This window comes from Hipposideros armiger, unplaced genomic scaffold (genome assembly GCF_001890085.2).
Source record: "Hipposideros armiger isolate ML-2016 unplaced genomic scaffold, ASM189008v1 scaffold_168, whole genome shotgun sequence".
NCBI lineage: Eukaryota > Metazoa > Chordata > Mammalia > Chiroptera > Hipposideridae > Hipposideros > Hipposideros armiger.
Genome location: NW_017731518.1, coordinates 1792016 through 1816076, shown reverse-complemented (window position 1 = coordinate 1816076; position 24061 = coordinate 1792016). Strand labels below are relative to the sequence as shown.

The window sequence follows — 24061 nt, the reverse complement described above, 5'->3', positions numbered from 1 at the left end:
TTAGTGTGCCTTTAATTTAGTCTTATTTTCCTTAAAAAGAACAAAGCTCATTCTGGTGATTAAGGCTTTTACTGCCCCCCCACTCCCACCCCACCCCCACAAACGCCACAATATACTCAAGATGTTCTCTGTTATCGAAAAGTGCTTTCAGTTAAGCCAATACCAGTCATTTATCCTTCAGTGTGAATTGAAGCCATATATTACCACTCCTAAAAAGAAGTTGGGTTACCACTCACTCCATAAACTGCCCCAGGTGACAGTCTGTTTTCAGGCTTCTGTGTCAGCCTTTGTCCCGTTCCTTCTGCCTGAAACATAGCCCTTCTGCTGCCCCTCACCAAGTCCCCAGTCCCCTCAGGCCCCCTTCCTTGTGAACTTAATCCATCCTCTAAGACACAGGCCATGTAAATGCCAGCTCTCCGGTGCAGGCTTCGAGGCCCTGGCCCTGTTCCTCCCCTGGGCTCTGGCAGCACTGGGGGGACATGCCAAGGCCCCCACTGCTCCCCTGCACTCTGCCAGATTTTCACCTGGTTGATGCCTAGTAAGTTCTCACTACAACTGTCACCTCCTCAGAGAGGCTGTCACTGAACAGCCTGAACTTCAAGTCCCCTCCCTCAGCTATTCCCTCAGCCTCTTAATTTCTTCATCACACCCACCACTCTGCAGTGACTGTGTTTATGTAGGTGTCTCACATCTACCTATTGCTGGCATCTCCCCACAAGAAAGGAAGCTCCTCGTGGGGAGACCTCTGCTCATTCATTGCAGTTTCCCTGGCACTTAGGACACAGTCTGCTATGTTGTTTACCCAGCTACTGGGTGTCAGAGCTTCAAGTAGCACCCAAGTCCCAGCTCTAATTCAGGTGGCCTTTCTCCTATCCAACCAGAGCCTGGCGGCGAAGAGCGCAGACTCTGCAACTTGGCCCGCGTCCTGGTTCTCCCGCGTAGTAACCATGTGTCAGTGAGCAAGCCGGTTCATCTCTCTGACTCTCAGTTTCCTCATCAGTAAAATTGGAGCAGCTGTATTTGCCTCACATAATGTTTGGAAAACGCTTAGCATGGTGCCTGACGCGTTGTAAGGACTCGGCGGATGTTAGTCCTCGCTAATACTGGGGGTGCCAAAAATATGTATACATATAACTTGTATTCATCTTTTTTTATCGGTATATATTGAGTGCTACAATTTTAATAGTTTTCTTCCTTTCTTAAAATGTGTATATATATATATATATATATATATATATTTCTCTTTTTTTTAAATTTTTTTTTTGGTACCCTCTATATAACTCCTTCCTAACTCTGGAATATTTTGGTTAGCTCACTCCAAGTTTACATACAGAATGCTGAATTTATTTGGTGAGAGCTCAGACACAAATCTTTGCCTCTCGATTCCCTGTACCCTATTTGTACCTCAGCCACATGTAGCCTTGCCACTGAACTTCTGAAAGGACGGCTGACCTCACCAGGGTTACCCACAGTTACCTAAAGTTAGTAGATCTTTAAGACAGTGCTTGGAGAAAGGGCTGCTCCTTTTGACAGATTTCTGATGAATTAGGAGGTTCACCAGAGAAACCATCTGTGCAGTCTTAGGGACAATGCTACTAGGAGCCTGGGGCACCCCCCCCCGCTTTGGTGACACCCAGGATGGGGAACTCACTGGAACTGTCATGATTCTGAGCAGGCAGCGTGGAAGGGGGTCACTCTGACCCTAAGCCATGACCATTCTGCCCAGCCGGCACTGAGTGGGGCCTATAGACAGGCTCCCAGAGGCAATGATGCTCAGAGGTAAATGTGCTGTTTCTTAAGCCCTGACCCCAACTGAGCCTGTACTCCTCTTTCTTTAGCATAAAAGGGGTGGAGGGAAGAAGAGAAAAGGTGTCTAGTTTAAGGTCTATTGTTTTCTGGGTTTTAGTTAACGAAGACGTTTATCATCGCTGACATCAGGCAAACCACCACTTCTCCCTTGTCTGAATCAACCTGAAAGAAGGAAAAAGGAGCTATTTTTTCCACTTGGTTTTTGATATGTGTGTTGACCTGACGTCCGATGGTCTGTGAACCCCACCCTCTGTGTCTGAACCCAAGGCTCTGGGTGAGAGATTCTCGAGTCCACCTAAAATATTAGCATTTTTGGATTCAAGCTAACAACAAGGTGAATGTTTCTATTGTTCAGTTGTGCAATTTCCCATTGTTGACACAGGCTGGCCCCACGTGCCAGAGAAGATCCATGCAGAAGGATAGTTCGTGAAAGAGGCTAGAGGGAAAGACGGGAAGAGGCAAGATGGCAGCAGGGTCAGCGGGAGGGCACGGAGGGCAGGAGAGTGATGGCGGGGCTGACCGAAGCTCTTGGCTGGGGACCGCTGCAGTGCAAGCACAGGCTTTCACTCTTGGCCTAAGAAAACCTTCACAGGGGCCTAAATAAAACTTTTTAAGTTAAAAAACTGCAGCAGTAATGAGTTCCAGCTGTGTGGCAGAGCAAATTCCCAAGTCCAAATAGTTTCCCTAGAAAGAAACAATTGTGTCTGCCCCTGTCTCCTTAACTCTTTCATCCCTGAGGGCGAAACACACTCACGCCTGCTCTCGGGTCCCTCAGAGGTGGAACGGGTGGAGCGGCTTTGGTGGCCTTTGCAAGGTGGGCCTGGAGCAGGTTCACATGCCTCCCCCATCCCAGTCAGATCCCTGAGATAAGCCAAGGCTCTGTCTCCACTGCTTGCTTATCCCTAACCCTACATTACAGCCACCATCTCAATCAAGGGTTGTAGACTGGACTCCACTGGTCAAATCCGGCCCATTGCCTGTTTTTGTAAATAGAGTGTTATTGAGACACAGCCACACCTGTTCACCTGTGTACTGTCTGTGGCTGCTTTCCTGTGACTTTAGAGGTGAGTACTTATGACAGAGAGAATATGGCCCGCAAAACCTAATGTGGTTATCACCTGGTCCTTTACACAAAAACTTTAGCCAGAGCCCTGGTTAAATAAAATGTACGTTTACTCAGGGTTTGCCTATCTATATCAGTATCAAAGCTTTGGTCTGTTTCACCATAGAATTGAGCAAACAATTCTTTCCGGAGATCATCGAGTCCAATCCATCTTAGATAAGAAATTGAGGTTCCCAAAGTAAAGGGCCTTGTCCAGGGTTATGGAATGGTAGACTCGGGGTTGGTATTGAGGTTTCCCTACCCACCCCACCCCCCTCATCACCCCCACCCCAACTCCCAAGCCAGTACCCATTCCACCGTACAGGCTGCCTCTCCAGTAATGGAGCTCAGCCGCACAGTAAATGAACCAAAGTGACAAACAGGTCTTTACCCTCTGTGATCAATAGCAAACTACCCACATGAACTCATTTTCAGAAAGGACATTTTATTAAGATCTCCTTGTTATTTTTTATATGGAAATACTCTAGTGTTGGCTAAAACATATTTTGTAACTTGTGAATACAATGATCTGGTATTTTAATGGTTGAATACTTGTGCTGGTTAAATAATTGTTGAACTCAGGATAGAGCAAAAAAGAAGAGCTTTCCGCTCATTGGATCAAACCTTATGAACAGTGGCAAGAACTTACATAGTGATTTTAATGGGCTGTTACACTTATAACACGTACAGGAGAAGTTATTTTTCTTTTCAGCTAAGTTTTAATTTAATTTTTTCTAATAACCCCTCAAGAACGAATTTTGACTTTGACCAAATAGATCCAAAGTTCTGAGAAAGCACGTACAAGATTTTTTTTTTTTTACTTTATGCATTCCTTCCAGCTTTTTTAGACCTTAAATAGGACAATAACACAATAAGCTCACAGTTAACTGGACTCAGTCTAAACCAGAGCCCTTAAATAACTGAAATTAAGTTTCCAGTTCACCGTTCCTTCCCATCACTCAACATTTAGGGAAAAGAGCCTCCAAAACAAGTGGATAAAAATTTAGTTTAAAAATTGACAAGGCAACTTCTGGAAAATGTCCGTGGAATCAGGACAGACATGGAATGGGTAATTTCCTGGGGACCCCACAGTTTGTTAAATAAATGCCCCTTGGGGACCCAGACAAATGGCTTTCTGGAAGCAGCCAGAGGAAAAGGTAGAGTCACCAGCTGAAGCTAAAGAGACAAAGCATGTATTCTTACAACCAGCCCCAAGTCAGACCACCCCAGGCACTGAGTCTCCCCTGAAGTCCCACCCACAGGCTATACTGGGTTCTCCTAAAGCACCATGCTCTCTCTTGAGGGGCAGAGGTAAATAGGTGAACGCGGTAGCTGGATTCTCTGGGTGCAAATGCTAGGTCTGTTCTCTATCAGCTCTGTCACCTTGAACAAGTTACCTAATCTCTCTGTGCCTTTGTTTCCTCATCTGTGAGACGGGAATAATAATAGTCCCTGCCTAATAGGGTTATTCTGAGGTTTAAACAGGTCAATACATGTCAAGTGCTGAGGACACATTCTATTACCTCTGCTCCTTCAGCCTGGAACACCCTCAGGCTACTCGGGTAGGAAAATGGCTTTCGCTGACTCTCCCTATCCTGTCAGTCTGCTCCCTACAAGGCTGGGTTACATTTTTTGCATCTGGGTTCCCATGTAACCCTACACTACTATAAGGTATTTTATTTACTTGTCTGATTCTCCCATAAGACTAAGTTCTCTGAGAGCAGGAATTTGGTCTTAAATACCCCAGTGGCAGGTACAATGTCTAGCACAGACTATTTAAATGCATGCATAATGCATAAGTGGATGAATTATGAATAAATCAATAAGTAAACAAATAAAAGCCAAATGTCTATTCCATATCACCCATTATCAAGACCCTGGACTGTATCTCTGATGCTCCCCTCACCTCTCTGGCTTTGGGTGATTTAGAAAATCCTCAAGATCTCCTCAAGACACTTCACTTCCATCTTTCAGAAAATTATCCTAATATATTGATTTTTGTTAGACCAAGACATTTTACTGCTCTCTTCCAGGAACTTTTAACAATACATATATAAATCTATAGTACCTGTCATGTGAATGGTACCAGTTGGAGCTGTGCAATGTCAAACCTACTCAAAGATGGTGGCCCTCCCTGGCTGGGCTCCCTAAGGCAGGAAATCATTTATTTAGAAATAAATGCATAGTTATTTTTTCTGAGTTTCTCTAAAACTCAGAAATCACACTATCCTATGAACCAGCCACTTGGTCTTCTTCTTGGATGGGTATTTCACTGTGAAGGACTGAAAGTCTATCTAATGCTACCTTCGGCCACACCGTGTTCATCACTCCTTCTACTTGGTTCATCCATCTTCCTCGGTCATTCTTATTCTGGGACCTTTGTAAGCTTTTCTTCCCAGCAGTGAGATATACAGTGAAAAAAAGTATGAACTGGAAGCCAAGAAACTTAGGCTTTATTTCCAGCTCTACCACTAATCGGCTCAGTGACCCTGGACAGATCTCTTAACTGATCTGAGTCTTAGATCCTTCCTTAGAAAACTAATAAGAAAACAATTTGAAGACCACAAAACTCTCTGCAAAGATAAAATTCTATCATCATCATCAATAATAATTTATTATTTAGTAATAATAACAATAATAGCCCTAGTAGTAAACGCACCACAAATTCCACATTTGAAGTTGATTTAAATATTCTGTAAGTTAGACGAAATAACAGATGAATTCAGTAATAAGGTGGCAGGGGTTTCATTATCTGACTAATGCCGCCCTCCTATCCGAACAGCGAGCAATAGCCTAGGAAGGAGTGACACTTGATAAGCTTTGATTCATGAGGAAGAGATCAGGAACATGAGCCGCCTCTCTACCACAAGAGTTTGTAGCAGGAGAACAACAGAAAAGCATGGGATGTCTGAAAGAAAGTGGGAATCTTGTCATCCCAAAGCCTTGTCTCAAAGTTTGGCCCAAGGATTGCTCTGAACACAGGATTTAGGGCCCTCGGGTGGTTTCTAATGGATAACTCATAATTATGCTGTGTACCATAATTCACACATTTGTGTGTGAGCCAAATGTCATAGTGACCCTATTGGCCTCAAAGGGTCAAGCCTCACTCTGGTTAAGGGAGAGAGGATCGGGAGGGAATTATCTAGATAGAACTTTCCCCCTTAAGATTAAAATCTTAATCTAAGTTTCACTAGATTCCAGTGAAACTTTGCCATACTTTGGGGGTCAGGACAATCTTGCAAACTTACAATTAAGATGCTCTGATGTCAAGATACTAGACTGTCTAGACTGGGATCGTAGATAATGTAGCCCAACAGCATTAGAGGTGAGGTGAGGAACCTGTGGTCACTTGTCCAAAGTCGTGCATCACATCAGTGTAAGAGCCGTAACCCCAACCAAGTGACCCCAAATCTTCAGGTATCAACAAACTACATTCCTCCAAACACCGATACACCAGTGAGGCACTGACAAGAGTTCCTGATGAACATTTCCAGGCTCCACCAATGGAGGTTTTCTGGATGCCCACACCTACTTCTTTCTCTGATAGCCCCCACAGGTCCTGAGGACCCCCCATTTCACCCTGAGGTTTGTCACTACACACCCACGATACAGCATTATAGAATGACATGATAGACTGAGTGATCATGTTGGAAACACCTCTGCATCAAGGTCTCTAGAGCTGCTGCCGAGAATGGGACCGGGTACAGAATTCTGGCCACTGCTGGCCCCCTTTTCTGTCCCTCTTCACTACATGTTCTCTGGGAGAAGCATATACCACCAAGGAGATGTCCCCTCTACTGTCTAGGTTCTCAATGTTTACCTACAAATGGGCTCACCGCAGTGCAAGATACTGCTTTGCTTTGTTTGTGACCATCAGTGTTCATTTCTACCCATTTTATCCTCTCCCCTGAATCTCAGGGACTAGAAGCCAGAGAACTACATTTCCCAGACTCCTTTGCCTCCAGGGTTGCCTAAATGTGATTTCGAGTCTAAAGATGATTTATGATCGGCCAGTGAAAGGGCAGCATGTGATGCCATGCACAGGAGGTTTTGTAGTGGTCTTCTGAAATTTACATGCCTCAGGGCTGTGGGCAGAACTGGCTTCCAAGCTCTGTACAGCTTCAAAAGTTCCATGACTCTTGAAACCACAACTTAAAAGCTAATGGCAGTCCTCCTAACTTTTGCCCTTCTAGCCTTTCCAACGGTTTTGTCAGTACTTATTTCCCCCATGTCAAATCCCTCTTTGCTTGACAAACCTAGAGTAATTTTCTTTCATTTTCTGAATTCTGCCTGAAAAAACCAGCCCACCACTCACCATTGTGTGATTTTGGGCAAGTGACTCCCTCCTCCTGGGCCTCAGAGTCTGCTCTGTAAAATGAAGGGTTTGCAGAGATGACCCCTAAGCTTCCTTCTAATATTAATATCGGTAAAACTCCATGAAACTGTAAGTTCTCTCGCATAGGTTTGTGAGCAAGGAAAGGGGAGAGGGGGAGGGAAGCTTGCCTTTGCAGACTCTAGATATGTCCTGCAGCTGGGAGATGCGGTCCTCTGAGTAGCCAAGAATTCCTCCAGCAGCTGAAAGGCATCCAGGTACTTCTTATAGGTGTGGGTTTGATAGGGGCTGCTCAGATCCTGGTAGACTTCTCTCCTGGAGGGAATACCATTTGCATTACCACCCTTTTATGAAAGTGGAGCTTACCTCACCCAGAATTCCAAGAAAAAGCTCATGCATCTGCCTTATCTACCACCACCCTTCCACCACCAAATCTCAACTTCCTCCCTCATCTTCCAACCCGAACATGAGAGGCATTCATTTGAGTGAAAGCATTGTCTCATTCCAGCTCTTCTTTTTTTTTCATTTTTATTCTGTTAAATTGTCTAATTCATGTACAATTTACGTATCATACAATTTACCATTTAAAGGGTACAATTCGGTGATTATTAACATATTCAAAAGGTGGTGCATCCATTACCACTATCTAATTCTAGAACATTTTCATTACTCATACAAGAAACCCTGCCCCATTAGCGGTCACTCCGCATTAGCCCCTCTCCCCAACCCCTCCCTGGCAACCACTAATCTACTTTCTGTCTCTCGGTGTTTTCCTATTCTGGGTATTTCATATAAATGGACTCATACAAGATGTAGATTTCTGTATCTGCTCTCCTTTAGAAAGTCAGATCCTTCTAGGGGGGTATTTGTGGTGGGTGTGATCAGCCATTTCACTCTGTAAGAATTGGGGTGGCTGATGCCATCAGCGCCCCACCCCCATTCCTCCAGCTTTACCATTTCAATATGCCCCGGTTCTTTCTAGCCATAGGCATCAGTATTGCTGTGCCTGAGTGCTCTCTCTAAAGCTACAGAAGGCCAGCCTGCCCATGTGCAAAGAGGCCTGGAAGTGCCAGAGAATTAACACCCCCTTAACCAATGGCTGACGAGATGGTGTGTAGAAACTCCAGCTCCCTTGCCCCGGGGCGGGGTAACTTGCAGTAAGGTGGCAAAGTTCCCACACCGCTTTTCAGAGTTTCCACATGGGGCGAAGGTCCAGTTGCCCATAGTGGTAACTCACTTAATAATGCACCCTTTATTGGCTGTCTTCCCTTCCAGCCTCTCTTTCCAAATAAACCACATGAACTTGAATCTTTGCCTTAGGGTCTGTTTCTGAGGGAACTCAACTAAGGCACTTGGTTTATCAAATGCTTTTCTTCATGCCAACCAGTTACATTCCAGGGGGCTGAGATAGTGGGAATTTTTATAGGTAGAGAGGGAAAGTAAACGCTGGAGTTAGGGTTGGAGAGAAGCCTGTGTCCAGGCTACAGCAAGCAGCATGGAGGCCCTGAGGGACTGGGGAAAAGCCAGTGAGGGCAGAAAGCAGGTTAAAGCATATGGACCGCTCCTTCAACGCCATCCCATCTAAAGCTCTGACATGTAACAAGGGCTTGAAACTGTTGGTAGTCTTGGCTATCTTCATTTTCTTTAGTACTCTCCCTGGAGATCAGGTTATTCATTCATTCTTTCCTTCATTGATTCAGTCACATATTCACATAGTTACTCATTCAACATCCAAATCATTTCTTAAAGGCTCATGTTGTGCTAAGAACCATGCTCAGTGTCGGGAAAGAAATACGAATAGGGCACAGCTCCTGCCTTTCAGGTGCTTCTAGTCAAAAGGCCATGAATGGAAGCCCCTGCTGACACCAAGAATACCTCCCCACTCAGACTCGCTTGGCTGGAGCCTTGGTGAAGAGGTCTTTGCTTGGCCCTGAAAGGGGTGGGCCACACGTTGTATTTTGCTCATTCAAAGCAAACAAGCAATCATGTCATGGCAGGAAGCCTCGTAAAATGGTTATTTCTATTCCCGGACTGCTCCGGGGTTCTATCTAATTTATAAACATTGTTTTATGAAAAATTGAGATCATTCTTGGAAGTGCCCAGAGAGAGTGACCTTTGCTTGTTTTGGTGCAGTGTTTGTGTGTGAATGTGTACACAGCTATTGTTGCTAAGGAAGCGATGGCCAGCCTAGGGTAATGGCTGTCTTTCCATTCTGCACATTTTCTTAGTTAGGGCGGGTGTAACTGACACCCCCCCACCCCCACCCCCATACCCAGTTCTACCCAGAATGAAAAAAATGGAGTCAGCAGCCTTACCCAGTGTCCAGAAGAGGCTAGCCTCCCCACAGCGCAATGAGGACGAATTCTATCAATGCCTTCAAATGCTTTCAGACCTAGACATTTTGGGTACCTGTCTCAGCTAGTTTCTCAGGGGTTCTTCATCTTACTTTTGATGGGAATCAGTCATTAATATCAAGCTCTCTCTTTAGAGATTTCCATCAAATTCCAGAGCTCAGAGTTTGTAGAAGCTTAGGTAGGTGAGTGTGCCTTGCGTGGGAGAAGCAGAGAATCAAATTCAAGTGAAGCTTCGGAATGATTGACCCCAGGAGCCATCTGAGCGAAGAGCACCAGGGCACAGTCACCTTCCAGCTCTGCCACTTAACTTACTGTGGCCCTGGACACATCACTTAACCTCTCTGAACCTGTTTTCTCAAATGTGCGTAAAAATACCTGGCTCGTATCTTATAAACTAATTGAGCAAGTATTTATAATATCTGGTAAAATACATAGCAGCCAGCCTGTGACAGATATTTGGTTCGGCTGTCTCCTTTGTGTGGAATGTTATTTCCTCGGATATCCACCTAGACCACCTCCTCCTTTCGTTTAAGTTTCTGGTCAAATGTCACCTCAGTCAAGAAGTCTTTCTTGTCCCCCATCTTAAAAATCAGTCCTTTTCCTCTGTATTCTCTACCCCCTTCTCTAGTTCCTTTTTCTTCATAGCACTTATCATTACCTGAAATTCTGTCATATGTATCCTTTTATTTAATTTTTTTTTATTTTCTGTCTACCCTAGATAGAATATAAGTACCATGAGGGCAAAGACTGTTTTCTTCATCATTGTATCCCCAATGCCCACAATGATGCCAAGAACATAATATTTGCTCAATATATATTAGTTAAATCAACAGTGATTATGTATTACATTACTCTCTATATGTAACCCAGTGTGTATTTTGGACAAATTTAGTAATGAGGGATCCCAGACTAAACCTAAATGTTCATGAAAGTGCTCCCATCAGAATTTGCCAGACTTGGTTTAAGTTTGCAATTGAAAGAACGCATACGAAAAAGAATACGAAAGAATAATATCCACAAATGTCACTGTTTTTTCCATGAATATCTTTCTATCTCCTGCTTCCCACCAGTCTGCCACAACAGTTTGTTTTTTCTTTTTTCTTTTTGGTTTTTTTTTTTTAGCCCTCGGGCTGTTTTGAAAGTGTATCTTTTAACTCTGGGATTACTTTTTTTTTCTTTTTATGGACCGCTGTCCCTACAGAGGGGGGAATCCTGCCGCTGCTCCTCTGAAAGCCCTTTAAAGAGGTTGCAGTGGGCTGCCCAGCTCCCTGGGGGCTTTGCTGGAGCCATCACACCCATGAGGTCATGAATGTGACCCTCTGGCATAGCCAGAGCACGTAAGAGCTAATTTGGAGCACAAACTTTGAGAAAGAGTTGATGTAACTGGCCCCAGAGGTCCCTGGGTGGGGCCATGTGCAGAAGGCAGCCTTTTCACTGGTCTGGTGTAGTCTAATTAAACAAGAATTGACTGGTAGAAAGACAGAGGCACAAGCACTAATGAAATATCAATGTAAATGGTACCCCACCACTGTCTAAGACCACTGGTACTCCTAAAGAGGCTATGCTGAGCTAGAGGTTAAAATAAGAACATGGAAACCCAGAGAAGTGAAGTGGCTTACCCAAGGTCACACGACTTGTCAATGGCAGAGCTGGAATTAAATCCTTGTGTACCCTGTTCTGAGCTAGACTGTAAGCAAATTTAAGACAAGGACTGTGTCTGAGTTGCTCATCATGGACCCCTCAGCACCTAGGACAGTGCCTAGCACTCACATGTTTGCAGCATCCATACATCCTTACAGCCACCATTTTGAACTAATGGATTTAGAAAAAGGAAAGAGAAAAGGCAGAGAAACCGAAAGGTTGTGTGGGTGAAAAAAGAGTTCTGTGAAAAGTAACCTCACAGGGTAATCTGATCATAGATTCCTAACTGGGCAGGTCAGGACGGGTAGTCACGTCCCAGGTACATAATTTTTTAGTAAAAGGTTTATCTTTGCTTTAAAGCAAGCCCTGTCCATTGCTTCTGTGCATCTAGATTAACACACCTCTGAAGTAAACTGTAACCTCCCTGAAGAAAGCACATAATCTTGTTAACTATCCTATCATCCAATTCCCGCCTTGCTTTCTCCCACCTGCATGGAATCTTACATTCTCTCCTTAATTTCAAATGTATAAAAGCTACAAAGCTGTTATTCTCTGGAGCATTTGAGACTTTGCTCCTGGGCATATGTCCTCAGTTTGGCTCAAAGAAACTCCTATAAAAATTCTCTGCAGGCTTGGACATTTCTTACATCAGCAGTTGGGTGGCTGCAGCGGTTGTCCCTCAGCGTTTCCAGCTCTGTCCTCAGCTCCCCTTCCTCAAGGTCATCTCCTAGCATTTTGACTAGCAAGTTCAAGGTTTTTCTTCCAAGAGAGCTTTGAAATGCTTGATCCAATGGCACAGTTGAGGAAAGAATCTAAACATTATTTTTTCTCCATTCTAGGGCAGAAAAAGAAAGAGAGAGGGGGGAGAGGGAGGGGGAGATAGAGGGATAGAGAGAGGGAAAGAGAGAGAGGGAGAGAGGGAGGAAGCTCGAAGTCACTCTTTCTCTTGCACGCCCATCAGCTCTATCAAGCAGGTTTAAAACAATCATATTTCACATTCCAAATTAAATATAATTTAAATTAGCTGCAAAATAGGTGAATTGTGGTTGATTAGTTGGTATGTTACATTTTGTAGGCATCTAGTTGAGTATTAATTTTGATTTTACAATTTTCTTCTTATATTTTAGAGCCAAAACATTTTTTCCAAGTCTTACACAGGTTTATAGGCTGTAAAAAATTTTGAGGTCCTAGATACTATGTCTTTTGTACCTAATAGATGAAACTGCCCTAATTTTGTTTGGCCAATAGAGTAGCTTAGCTGGCAAAGAAACTAGCCAGGAGTTAGCTTGCTAGGAATACAAACAGCTTAACCCCTGGGGTCTTATGCACTGTCGATTTCACCAATTCATATTACCTGCCTGACCTTGGAATTGTTACTCATTTATCTTTCATCAGAAGATTTTTAAGATGCTTTCCAGCCTCAAATCTTATTAATTTATAAATTGTAACTCCCCTGCCTACACAGCATAGCTCTAGCACATCAAATTGGCTAGTATATCTAGGTATACAACTGGCTCTATTTGATCATTTAAGATTATCCATTTGTGATAGAGAATAAATGTTTGATTAGATTCAGGCCTTAGCTTTTCTATCCACCTGCTTTAAAATGCTAAGGGCATTGACATATAGAGCAATAAATTCCCTAAGCCTGCATGTCAGAGCCATCAATACAAGGTTATACGAAAAAAAAACAAAAAACATTCATGATGATTTTAGAAACTCTCTTCACAAAGTGTAAAGCCAATCTTCATGACAGACGGAGGGACAGATGGCAGGCAGGCAGGCAGGCAGGAAGGAAGGAAGGAAGGAAGGAAGGAAGGAAGGAAGGAAGGAAGGAGAAAAGAAAGAAGCAGAAGAAGATAAGTCAGACAAAGAAAGACAAATACCATATGATTTCACTTATATGTGAAATCTAAAAACAAAACAAAATAAATGAACAAAAAAAACAGAAACAGACTCATTGATACAGAGAACAAACTAATGGTTGCCAGATGGGAGGGGGGTTGAGGAGCTGGGCGAAAAGGGTGAAAGGATTAAGAAGTGAAAATTGGCAGTTACAGAATAGTCACAGGGATGTAAAGTACAGCATAGGGAATATAGTCAATAATATTGTGATAACTGTGTGTGGTACCAAGTGGGTACTAGACTTATCAGGGAGATCACTTCAAAAGTTATATAAATGTCTAAGCATTATGCTATATACCTGAAACTAACATAATATTGAATGTCAACTGTAATTGAAAAAATAAAAAGTTAAAATTAAAAAAGAAAGGAAGGGAGGGAAGGAAGGAAGGAAGGGAGGGAGGGAGCGAGGGAAAAAGAAAGTTCAAGTTGAAATCTCCTGGGGTGTATAATCCACTCTTAGCAGGGGCATCACTTGGAAAGCAGGGGACAAGAGACAACACATGTTGTAAATAGATTCTCACATTCTGGCTTAGATTAAGTTCTTCACACATGAGTACTAGAGTTAAGTGTACATGCCTATGAGTTCTGTGCACCTTAGTTCCTGGGTCATCTGGGCAATGCTCTCATGAGGCTGTTGTGTCACTGATGAAGCTTTATGATACCAACAAGCCCTGCCCATGTGGAATCTAGTTCCATGAAGGCAGGAACTATGTCTGTCTTGTTTAGTACTGCGTCTCCAGGATCCTGGCAAGAGTAGGCTTGCAAAATAGTTTTTCAAGTGAACAAACCCAAGTTGCTTTTGCAATTTTTTTTTTACTGCTACCAACTGGCAATAAAGAAAATAAATAGAATTTAAGCCTATTAGAAAATCTGAAAATAGTATTACCATGACAGACAGATATATGATTCTGACAAAATCAGGTTGGCATTTGTTCTTTCTATCAGGGGTCCAGACCAAAAATAATGCAAAATCTGTAGGTAGTCTAGTAAGTTTTTGGTTATGCCATTATGTGATTTGTATGTGACTATCGCTGCTCAAGCTTTGGGTATGGGCTACATCACACTATGCCAATTCCAATTCAATAGCTACTTGATATGTGTGCAGATAGAGAACTTTTTCATCATCATAGAAAATTCTATTGAATAATATTACTATAGTGAATGTCTCTTGTTTTTATCAAATAATCTGCTGATCTATAGTTTGTTGGAACAGGTTTAATTATCTGTTTTGATTTCTGTGTCAGACACCAATATGGAAGAATGTTTGGTGCCATGGGGTAATCTATGGACTGAGGAAATGCTTTGCTTTCAATAGAGTGGGCTTAGAGTATCTTAATATATCTTTTAATTGTTAGAAGCAAAAGATGATAAAGCTAATAAAGCTAATTTAACACAAAGTTGCAATATGGATTGTCATAAATAAAATATCTCATATAATGAACATTCTCTTGGTTTTACAGTTTATATCAAGTATATTTGACATTTTTGTTGCAGTTCTTAGAACTAAGAAAAAGATAATGCTTATTAAAGTAGATAATCTGTTTATTTATCACTGTATTAAAATACAAGCAAAAGAATAACCTGTTTTTTAAAACAACCTATGAAAACATCTTGAAATTGTACATCCAAGTAAAGATAGATATATTTCATCTCTTGCTGTTATTCTTATTCTTCAGATTTATTTCTACCTTCTTTAACTCAGTCACAATTCTACCATTTTCTTTTTTGCACAACATTGGCAGGTTTTTATTCTTTAAAAACTATTTCCAGAGAATGGTACACATACCACTTTTAGATGAACACAAATAATTATTTCTTTATTTTTTAATTTATATATTACAATAGAAAAATTCTCTCTTCAAAACCGTGAATTCTCAGATATGAAGCTTATAAAAATTAATTTATAAAAAGGTATAAGACAATTTATAGAGAAGACTAAACAATAGCAATGGTATCCTGATAAGGAAAAGAATCATAACATTAATATTATATGAATGACTGAAGTTTAGAAAATCCTGCTTAAAGTACCCACCAGGCTTATCTGGCATCCAACTTCTTGCAAGATCACCCTTGGCTGTTTTAACTTTAAAAACACCGTGTGTTGATCAGAGGTATCACCCTTGTTCCAGCTCTAATTCTCCAACATTGTTTAGAATCTCAGTCTGTTTTTCGGACTCTCGTGAAGAGGTGAGCATTTCTGCAATGTCCCAGAACATTCCACGCTATATTTAGCTTCCCTGCTGAAGCCTGTGGCTTTTCTAGTCTTAATTCTCTACCGCATACCTTTTTTTTTTTTTAATTTCTTTCTGAGAAGACCTAATTCTGATTGGTATTTGACATACTTTAAATGCGATGAATATTCTGGGTTCATTGGCATTAGCTTTGAGAGCAGAGATGAACGTGGCCTGAGCCTTCTCACCAAATCAGAATTCAGCTGAATGTTAACCGTTCAATTACACAAAGGGCCTGGGGACTTAATGTGTTCGGTTACATTTTGAAGAGGGATGACATTTGTCGCTACATTATGGAAGCATTTCTCACAGTGTGTTCTATTAAAACACCAGCCCTCTATGTCAACCAAAAGGAAAAAAAGAGTTCCAAAGCCAAATAAATTGGGGAAGACTATTAAATTCCCCGTCTTGGAGTCTCACTTTGCAGAGCATCATAGTGCGATAGTCAAATATGCGAGCTCTGTAGCTGAATGGCCTGTATTGGAACCGCAGCTCTGTGCCTCTGTTTCTTCATTTGTCAAATGGAGAATAGTGTCAGGCCTAACTCCTGGGGTTATTGTGAAGATTCACTAGGGTCAGTGCAGGCAAAGCACTTAGCACAGCACCAGGCACAGCCCGAGCATGCCTTAAGGTTGACTATCTAGCATAAAAGTACATTATTCAAGGTTCTGAGAAGTCCTGCAAAGAGGACACCTTTTAACTTTGCTTAAGCCAGAGTTACCCAAACTTAACTGACTGTGGAATCCCTCCTTCAAGTGTAAGTCTTCAGAATTAATATTGATGGGGTCGATCATTTGGGAAACACTCCTGCGAAGGCTGCGTTGGAAAGCCAGGAGCTCAGAAAAGCCAGTTACTGCCTTTGAGGTGCTTTTAATGTAAGGATATGCTGCCCCCAGGTGGACAGAAAGGTCTTGGTCAGAAAAGAAGCAAGTTCTCCACAGGTGTTGCAGCTACGGGAAAGGGAACAAACACACAAAAACTTTTCTGGTGAGATGTATTTTAAAATAAGTTGAAGGTGAGCTCTATTAAAACACTAAGTGTAAACATAGATATTACCAGGCGGAGTGAACAGCAAGAGCTGGGGCTCGAGGTACTTTGCCCCCATGAAAAGACAATCTCTTTTCATTTTTATATGTCTTGATAGGAGCACCGCCCAGGCAGGCCCAGCAAATAGTTGCCAAATGAAAGACTGGCTGATTTATTTCTCTGCAAAGAGGGGCAGAAAATTCAGTGAATGCTGTCTTTCCAGTCGACTCTTTAGGGACCTCAAGGAATGACTGCCGATCTACCTAAAATTCCAGGTACTAGGGCTTTGAAACTTTTCTCTGGGATGTTTCAGTATGCATTAAGGAAGAAAAGATACTGACATTTGAACAAAGGTGTCAACTAGAATTAAAATTTAAAGGGGCTGAACAGTTCACCAGCACATTCAATTCATCAGAACAGCCTATTCTATAACAATGACAACCCTATAATTTACTTTTTCTCTGAAACAGCAACATGAGAAAATGGAGGATGAGATGAGTGGCTCTCAACAGGATCACATCAAAGAGGTTCCCGCATTCCAAGTCTTAAAAATCATTCTTGCTCTTGTTCTCCTTCTCCTTATTCTTAAACATGAGCTCTTTTGTTGACTACAGTTGAGAATATAGACATAAATGCAGTGATCTAAAAACCAATACTGGAGGAGACGAGGGTGACAGAGGACACTTAGGCACTGTTTATTCAGGGACCTTCGAATTATAAGCGACAGTAAGCCAGCTTGATTGGGTTAAGCAGAAGTAAGGGACATATCAAAACGATCCTGGGGAGCTGAGCACCCAACTTGTAAAAAGAATGGAAGCAGAAAAGCTCAAGTTTCCTCAGCAATAGAAATTCATGGACGTTCTGTCATAAACCATTCACAGTGTTCGTTTCCACGTCTCTGTTTCCAATCTCACATTCTAGAGAAAGAATTGCTGATTGGCCAACCTGAGATCAGGTCCATTCTCCGCCCTTCTCTACCCTGTCCCGTGCCTCATGGAAGTCAACCCGGAAAGACTGAATCAAGGGTCTCTTGCCCTCTGACCTCCAATTGAGTTCAGCTGATGCAAAGCCCTGTAGGAGATTGGAGGGACGAGGGGTGTAGTGAGGGGGGTGGTATTTGTTACCACAGCTCCCTCCCCACTGGGCCAGAAGGCCTGGCTACCTCTCTCTACTCAGTCACAGCTCCTGTTAGAGGTCTTTCCCTTTAGACGTAGGGCTGAGGTGCTGCCTGTGCCTCTTTCATTTCCTTTCGCCCTGACCATCCTTTGTATCTAGCGCCAGTATTTTAAACTCTCCCAACTTACTCAATCTGAATGTCTCCTGCTGGGGACCTGACAGATACCAGAAATCTACCACAGAATCCATCAGGCAATTACTTCAGCTTTCTGAGCTATATAGTCTCCACAGTTGAAAGGCCAGATCCGTACCTCACAGGGTATGGTGAGGCTTAACTGGGTTAATACAAGTAAAGCTTGGCCCATACCAAACCCCCAACAAAACGAGGCTGTTCTTATCACTTTGTCTTTGCAATGAGGTTATTAAAAACATATTTGTGAATGTGATTTCAAATGTTATCTTTCTAAGAGTTTGCACATAAGTACTTTTCCAAATCAGGAAAAATACATGTGTGACCAAGTGTCCCCATTTGGGGCAGGGGGAAATGTGATCACAACGGCATTGGTGTCCTGCCCTGTAGCAGATAAGTGGTTATGAATGGACTCATTTTAACATATTAGAGACAGGCCGTGAGCAGCTCTTCCACTCACTAATCACCTTCCACTGATGAACAAAAGAGTGGGTCCTCGGAAGAGCACCAAAGGCAGATGCTGCCCCTCCTTCCCCATGAAACAACACTACCCACTAGCCCATCTTGCAGGATGAAAAATACTCCCATGTGGAAGATAATTCTCTTTCCAAAGAAAGCTCTGGACCCAGGAATTCTACTTCGGGGGTTTACTTGCTCTCTGTGGCCCCAAGCCAGTTCCATGAGGTCTGACTTTAATTTTTGTACTTCAGATCTATGTGGTCCCAGAAAGGAAGAGGTGAGTTAAGGAGGACCCCTCCCTGGGACATCGCCGCACTTGTTCAGTAAGGTTTGGGTTTGTTCTTTCTCCATGAGAAGAGGGTGCAGCAGCCCTCACATTGAGGAGTCATTAAAGACAGACAACATGGCCCGGTTGACAAACCATGAGCTCTGAAGCCAGAGAGACCTGGGTTTGAACCCAAATTCAGTCATTTATTATCTGGAATATCTTGGGAAAGTTGTTCATCGTCTCTCAGCCAAAGGCTCCTCATCAGTAAAGCAGCGATACTTCCTGTTTATGTAGGATTCTTTTGGGGATAAAGTGAGAGAAGATGTAAAGTACTTAACATAATGCCTGGCACACTCAACAAACAGTGGCTGTTACTGGCTGGAATACTAGTGGTTTCCATTTGTTAATTGTTAATGCCATTGTCTTTCATGCAGAGTGACTTCAAAGGACCTCATAGACCCATAGACCCTGAGCTGGAAGGAGCCAGAAGATCCATCTACTTAAACATCTCTACCTCCCCAACCATGCAGAACAGAACTCTACAAAGCCAGGTGAGCAGAATATAGGAATCCTTCTGAGGCTTCCACTGGGCTTAAATGTAGACATATAATAAAAGTTTGCATTCCTTGAGAGTTCCCTAAGACTTTTATAAACATGAAGTTCATTCTAAACTAATCTCCAACACAGTCTAGGTTGTAATCCCTACTATTGCCCCCATTTGACAGATTATGAATATTCATCAAAAGGGTTAAATAACTTTCCCAAAATCACATAGCCCATGCGCAGATGCAGAACTGGACCCAGGCAGATGCTCTCAGAGTCCCCATTTCTAACCCTCTATTGTGCTGCCTCAATATCTGGCTGAAAGTCACAGCGAAATGAAGGCACAGGCTCCACATGCCAGGATGGCGATTTGGATTGAGCTATTCAGCAAAGCAAATGGTCTACTTGATCTGGGCGTGCTGCATCTATTAGAGATGGACCTGTAAGTATCCTATAGGCCAGACATTCTCAACCCTCATAGAATATTAGAATTGCTTAGGGAGCTTTGCAAAAAATACCAATGCTTAGACCTCACTGAAAGAGTCTTTTAATTGCTCTGAGGTGGAATCTGCATGTAAAAAGAAAATTTTTTAAAGCTCGCCACACAGTTTTAATGTGCAGACTGCGTTGAGAATGACGGATGTAGACTCTCCTCCCCCCTTTGATGGGTACTTGATGGTGCCACTTAGTCATAGAGCTTTCTGAAGTCCTTTAGGGATTGGGTTTGTTTATCTTAACATTTAGTTCAGAACTAATTAGCTGCTTCTCCTACACTAGGCAATAATACATTGTGTAAATTCTGGATACCACTTTGCATAGAAATACGAGACTTTCCAAGGAGAACATTTTTCTCTCTTACTAAATGTAATCAAGTTTCCTTTGGAAAATGGCAACATCCACATCTTTTCCTGCTAATTATTACAAAAATCGGCTTGAAACCTTGCAAGGCAGCCAATACCACTCAGTAAGTTACACCCTGTGACTGGCTTAGGCCTCATTAGGCTTGCCCTCTTTGGCTTTATCAAGGGAACAGCCACTTTTCTTTGCAACCCCTCATGGGAATGGATTTCTTCACTTTTCTCTGAAAGGTCAGGACATTCCCCTTTCCCTGAATCCCTCATCAAGTAATGGCAGCTCGGCCTTTTGTTATCTTCGTGTGCAGCTCCCTTGAGGACGGATTTCACGTAACAAATAAGAAATGTCTGCAATTGTAGATCATTTATAGTTGAAAAAGAAACAGAACAATGTTATTTTGAAAAAGGATACTTAGAGAGAATCTCGTTAGATAGCTATCCAGCATTCCTTTCCTCTTGCCTTCCAGGGCAGGATCTTGTTTAGGTATCATTCTCCTCCCCTGGGCAGCCCATGTGTGCTCAATATTCACTTGTGCTTGTGATTCCATTTGCTCTTCCAAATGCGTCTTACCCTTCTCCGCTCTGACCTAGGTCCCCAGGCACCTGACCTGGTGATGGGTGTGCACTGAAGGCATTAATGGCTCCCTGGCACTGTGGTTTTCAGTAGGTGGTAGAAAATCTAAGGCTGGGGTATTTCTTTTGCTAGCTTCCTCCATTGCTAAGTAGTTGCAGGTTGACAGCATCCCTCTATGAGCCCAATTCTCTGTGCGTATGTTCTAGTGCAAGCTCCCTGTTCCTCAGTCTAAGCCTTAGTGATGGCTGCCTGCTGTTGCTAACCTCTGGACGGCACCATCCCTTGTTGAGTTTTCTAAACTTCACCCACACCTTTTTTTTTTAAAGATTTTATTGGGGAATTGGGAAGGGGAACAGACAAGTTGCTGTCTTTTTGTCCTTCAGTCTAGTTGTGGAGGACGTCGCTTCACTGGCCCATGTTGGTATTATCATTGCACTCTTCCTGGGTGAGGCAGTCACTTACTGGCCATTGGATGGCTGCTCACAGCAGCTCACGGCAGCTCAGAAAAGCTCACGCCTGCCGCCAGCTCCTGTAGCCTACGCCAATTCCAGTGACTCATGGCAGCCCAGCTCCAGGTCGAGCTGTTGTTCACCATCTTAGATGTAGAGGGTGCAGTGTCACTGGCCCTCATGTGGGATCCGAACCGGGGCCCTGCTGCTCAGAGCTGGTGCCCCCAGCCAACTTTTTACCAATGCGCCACCCGGCCAGCCCTAAACTTCACCCACACCTTTAAAGTCACTTTATTTATTAAGTTCTCCTCATTTAACTAGCTTTAATATGTCATCTTCTTCCTGCTAGGACCCTAAGACATCATGTGACTCACATCCCCAGTTTCAGAGACTGGATCCTGATTAGCCAAACCTAATCACAAAACCCCATTTCCCAGTAATCACTTCAGACATCCAGGGTTAAAGCAATCCATACGTGGTATTGTCTTAAGACCTGTTTGTATCCAGAGGTGGGCCCCTGACTTAAACTGGCCAATGAGATGGAAGATACAGTTGTCCATTTGGGCTTCTATAATGCAAATAATACCACAGACTGGGTAGCTTATAAACGATAGAAATTTATTTCTCACAGTTCTGGAGGCTGGGAAGTTCAAGATCAAGGCATCAGCATGGTGGAGTTCTGGTGGGAACCCCCACTTTCTGATTCATTGCTAACACTTTATTGCTCTTTCCCCCCATAATAGCAGGGGGGAGGGATCTCTGCGGGCTCTCTTTTATAAGAACACTTATACCATTCATGAGGGCCCCACCCTCATGGCCCCAAGCACTTCCCAAAGCTCCACCTCCTATTACTATCATCTTTGAGAGTGAGGGTTTCAACATAGGAAATTTAGGGACACATGCGTATTCAGACCATTAGCAGAAGGGAAACTCCTGGCTTTAGCTTCTGCCCGTAGTCATCCTATGAGCAGGAGGGGTGTCACTGTGAAGGCAAAGGCAACACACTCATAGGGCAGAGCCCAGAGCGATGATGCTGGAGCCCTGATTGCCACATCTATGGACTTAACTGTTATGGGAAATAATAAATCTCTTTATAGATTAGTCCAGTTTTAGTGGGGTATTTCTGTAGGGTTTTGTTTGTTTGTTTGTTTGTTTTGTTTTGTAATTTGCTGCTGAAAGCACCATAACTGATATAGTTTTATCAGTATTTCTTTTATTTGTATAGTAGCCAGAGGGTTTAAAGCTGTTCTAATGTATTGTCCCATTTGATTTTCTCAACAGCCAGTTGAATGATATAATAACAGTAATAGCTAAGGTAATAGGTAATGATAATAATATCTGTGTGCCAGGCAGTATTAAAAGCACTTTATCCACTAAATATTAATTTGGTTAATCACTACAACAACTCTATTCAGTAGGTACCAATGTTCCTATTATGGTTAATATTAGATGACAAACAGAAGGCACAGAGAAATCAAAAACATACCTTAAATCACCCAACTGGTAAGTGGCAAAGCTGGAATTTGAACCCAGGCAGTATAATCCCAGAGTGTGTGCTATTTATCATTACCTTTCACCAGCCTGTGGAGTAGGGAGGGCAGGTTTACTTGTGACCATGGTTCAGAGAGCCAAAGAGCTAGTTAGGGGAAGACTCAGGACTCACCTAAGACCTAGTGCTATTTCCGCCACATCTCCCTCCCAGGGAGCTTCTCCTCCAGGGCCTTTCTAATAATTGTGGAGCAATCAATGCAAATGAAAGCTCTCCCCCCTCTCCAAATTGTCCTTGAAGTGAAACTGGAGCAATGTGTGAGAAGGGACTCCTTCTAGGGGCCACTAAGTGCTGTGCAGCCTGCAGATTATACACATGGGATTCAAACTTTTATCTTATACACTCCCTGAAAGAATGTTATAAAACTACACACCCATAACGCTAAGTTATCTTCAGAGCCAGAAAGTCACAAAGAGACACAAAGACAAAGGTGAGGGAGAAAAAAGAAAGAAAAGCCTCGTGGGCTGGAGGTCTGCCTCCAGCCGAAAACGCAGAGGAGAGAGAGGAGAGACCTTTCTGGAGTATCGGGGAACTTTGTTGCTTGGAGAGAAATGGAATTTCCCTTAGACACCTTTTCCAAAAGTTCCAGTAAAGAATTAAATTGCTCAACAGTGCTTCTTTTTCATAAGCATGTTTCTTTAGAAAGCAAAGCTATAATCAGATAGGCTATAAAGCAGCCCAGTTTTATTTGAGTTGAAATTTCTGGAAGAATTCAGCAGTTCACTCTGGAGAGGGTCTCCAGTGTGGGGGCTGGAAGACAAAGTGCAGATATTTCTCAGGCAGATGGCACCATGTGTGCCGCCAGCAGCAATGTGACCTGTGTGCTATGGATACTCGTTCTCTTCTGGGAATTGGTCAGCGGCTAATGTAGATATCAACCCCCTGAGATGCGATTCTTCCTTCTCTGTTTCTATGTACATCCAGCTCAGTGCCATACTAATTAAGCTCACTTTTCCCTCTGGCAAACCGAACCCAGGAAGTCCCACCTCCTCTTCCAAGGTAGATAGCTCCCTGTCCACATTCTTGGCCTGGAAAAGAGAAATGGCTCCCTCCTTTTTTTAATTAATTAATTATTTTCAATTACAGTTGACCTTCAATATTAGTTTGTATTGGTTTCAGGTGTCCCGAATAGTGGCTAGACATTTATATAATTTACAAAGCGATCTCCCTGATAAGCCCAGTACCCACCTGGCACTATACAGAGTTATTACAATATTAGTGACTATATTCCCTATGCTGTACTTTATATCTCCGTTACTATTCTGTAACTGATTGGTTCCCTCTTTTCAGCTGATGTTAGGTGCTACCTGTGGCTATCTGCTAGGTGACAATATAGACTCTGTACTGACCTATAACCTTACCAGTCTCCTCTTTGCCAGTAGTTCCAAGAGTAACATCAATACCAACAATCATATTTAACATGTACTGAGCAATTACTATGTTTTCTTTTTTTTTAAGATTTTTATTGGGGAATTGGGGTATGGGAACAGTGCTGGGAATTGGGGGAAGGGGAACAGACAAGTTGCTGTCCCTCTGTTCCCCAGTCCAGCTGTGGAGGACGTCGCTTCACTGGCCCAAGTTGGCACCATCATTGCGCTCTTCCCGGGCGAGGCAGATCAGTTGCCGGCTTCTGGACGGCCACTCACTGCGGCTGCTGG

At 42.9% G+C, this 24061-nt stretch overlaps 2 long non-coding RNA genes across 2 annotated transcripts in view; one reads left to right on the top strand and one right to left on the bottom strand.

Moving 5' to 3' along the window:
- LOC109387750 (uncharacterized) overlaps positions 1 to 24061 on the top strand; it is a 109029-nt gene that overhangs the window by 73130 nt on the left and 11838 nt on the right. The window contains exons 3-4 of the long non-coding RNA XR_002125090.1: positions 16520 to 16676; positions 18869 to 18985. This is a non-coding gene — a long non-coding RNA (uncharacterized LOC109387750). The remainder of the gene's footprint in view (positions 1 to 16519; positions 16677 to 18868; positions 18986 to 24061) is intronic.
- LOC109387751 (uncharacterized) lies at positions 7421 to 15320 on the bottom strand. Its single transcript, XR_002125091.1, has 3 exons — positions 15177 to 15320; positions 11887 to 12074; positions 7421 to 7559 (listed from the first exon to the last, which is right to left on the bottom strand). It is a non-coding gene; the product is annotated as an uncharacterized LOC109387751 (long non-coding RNA).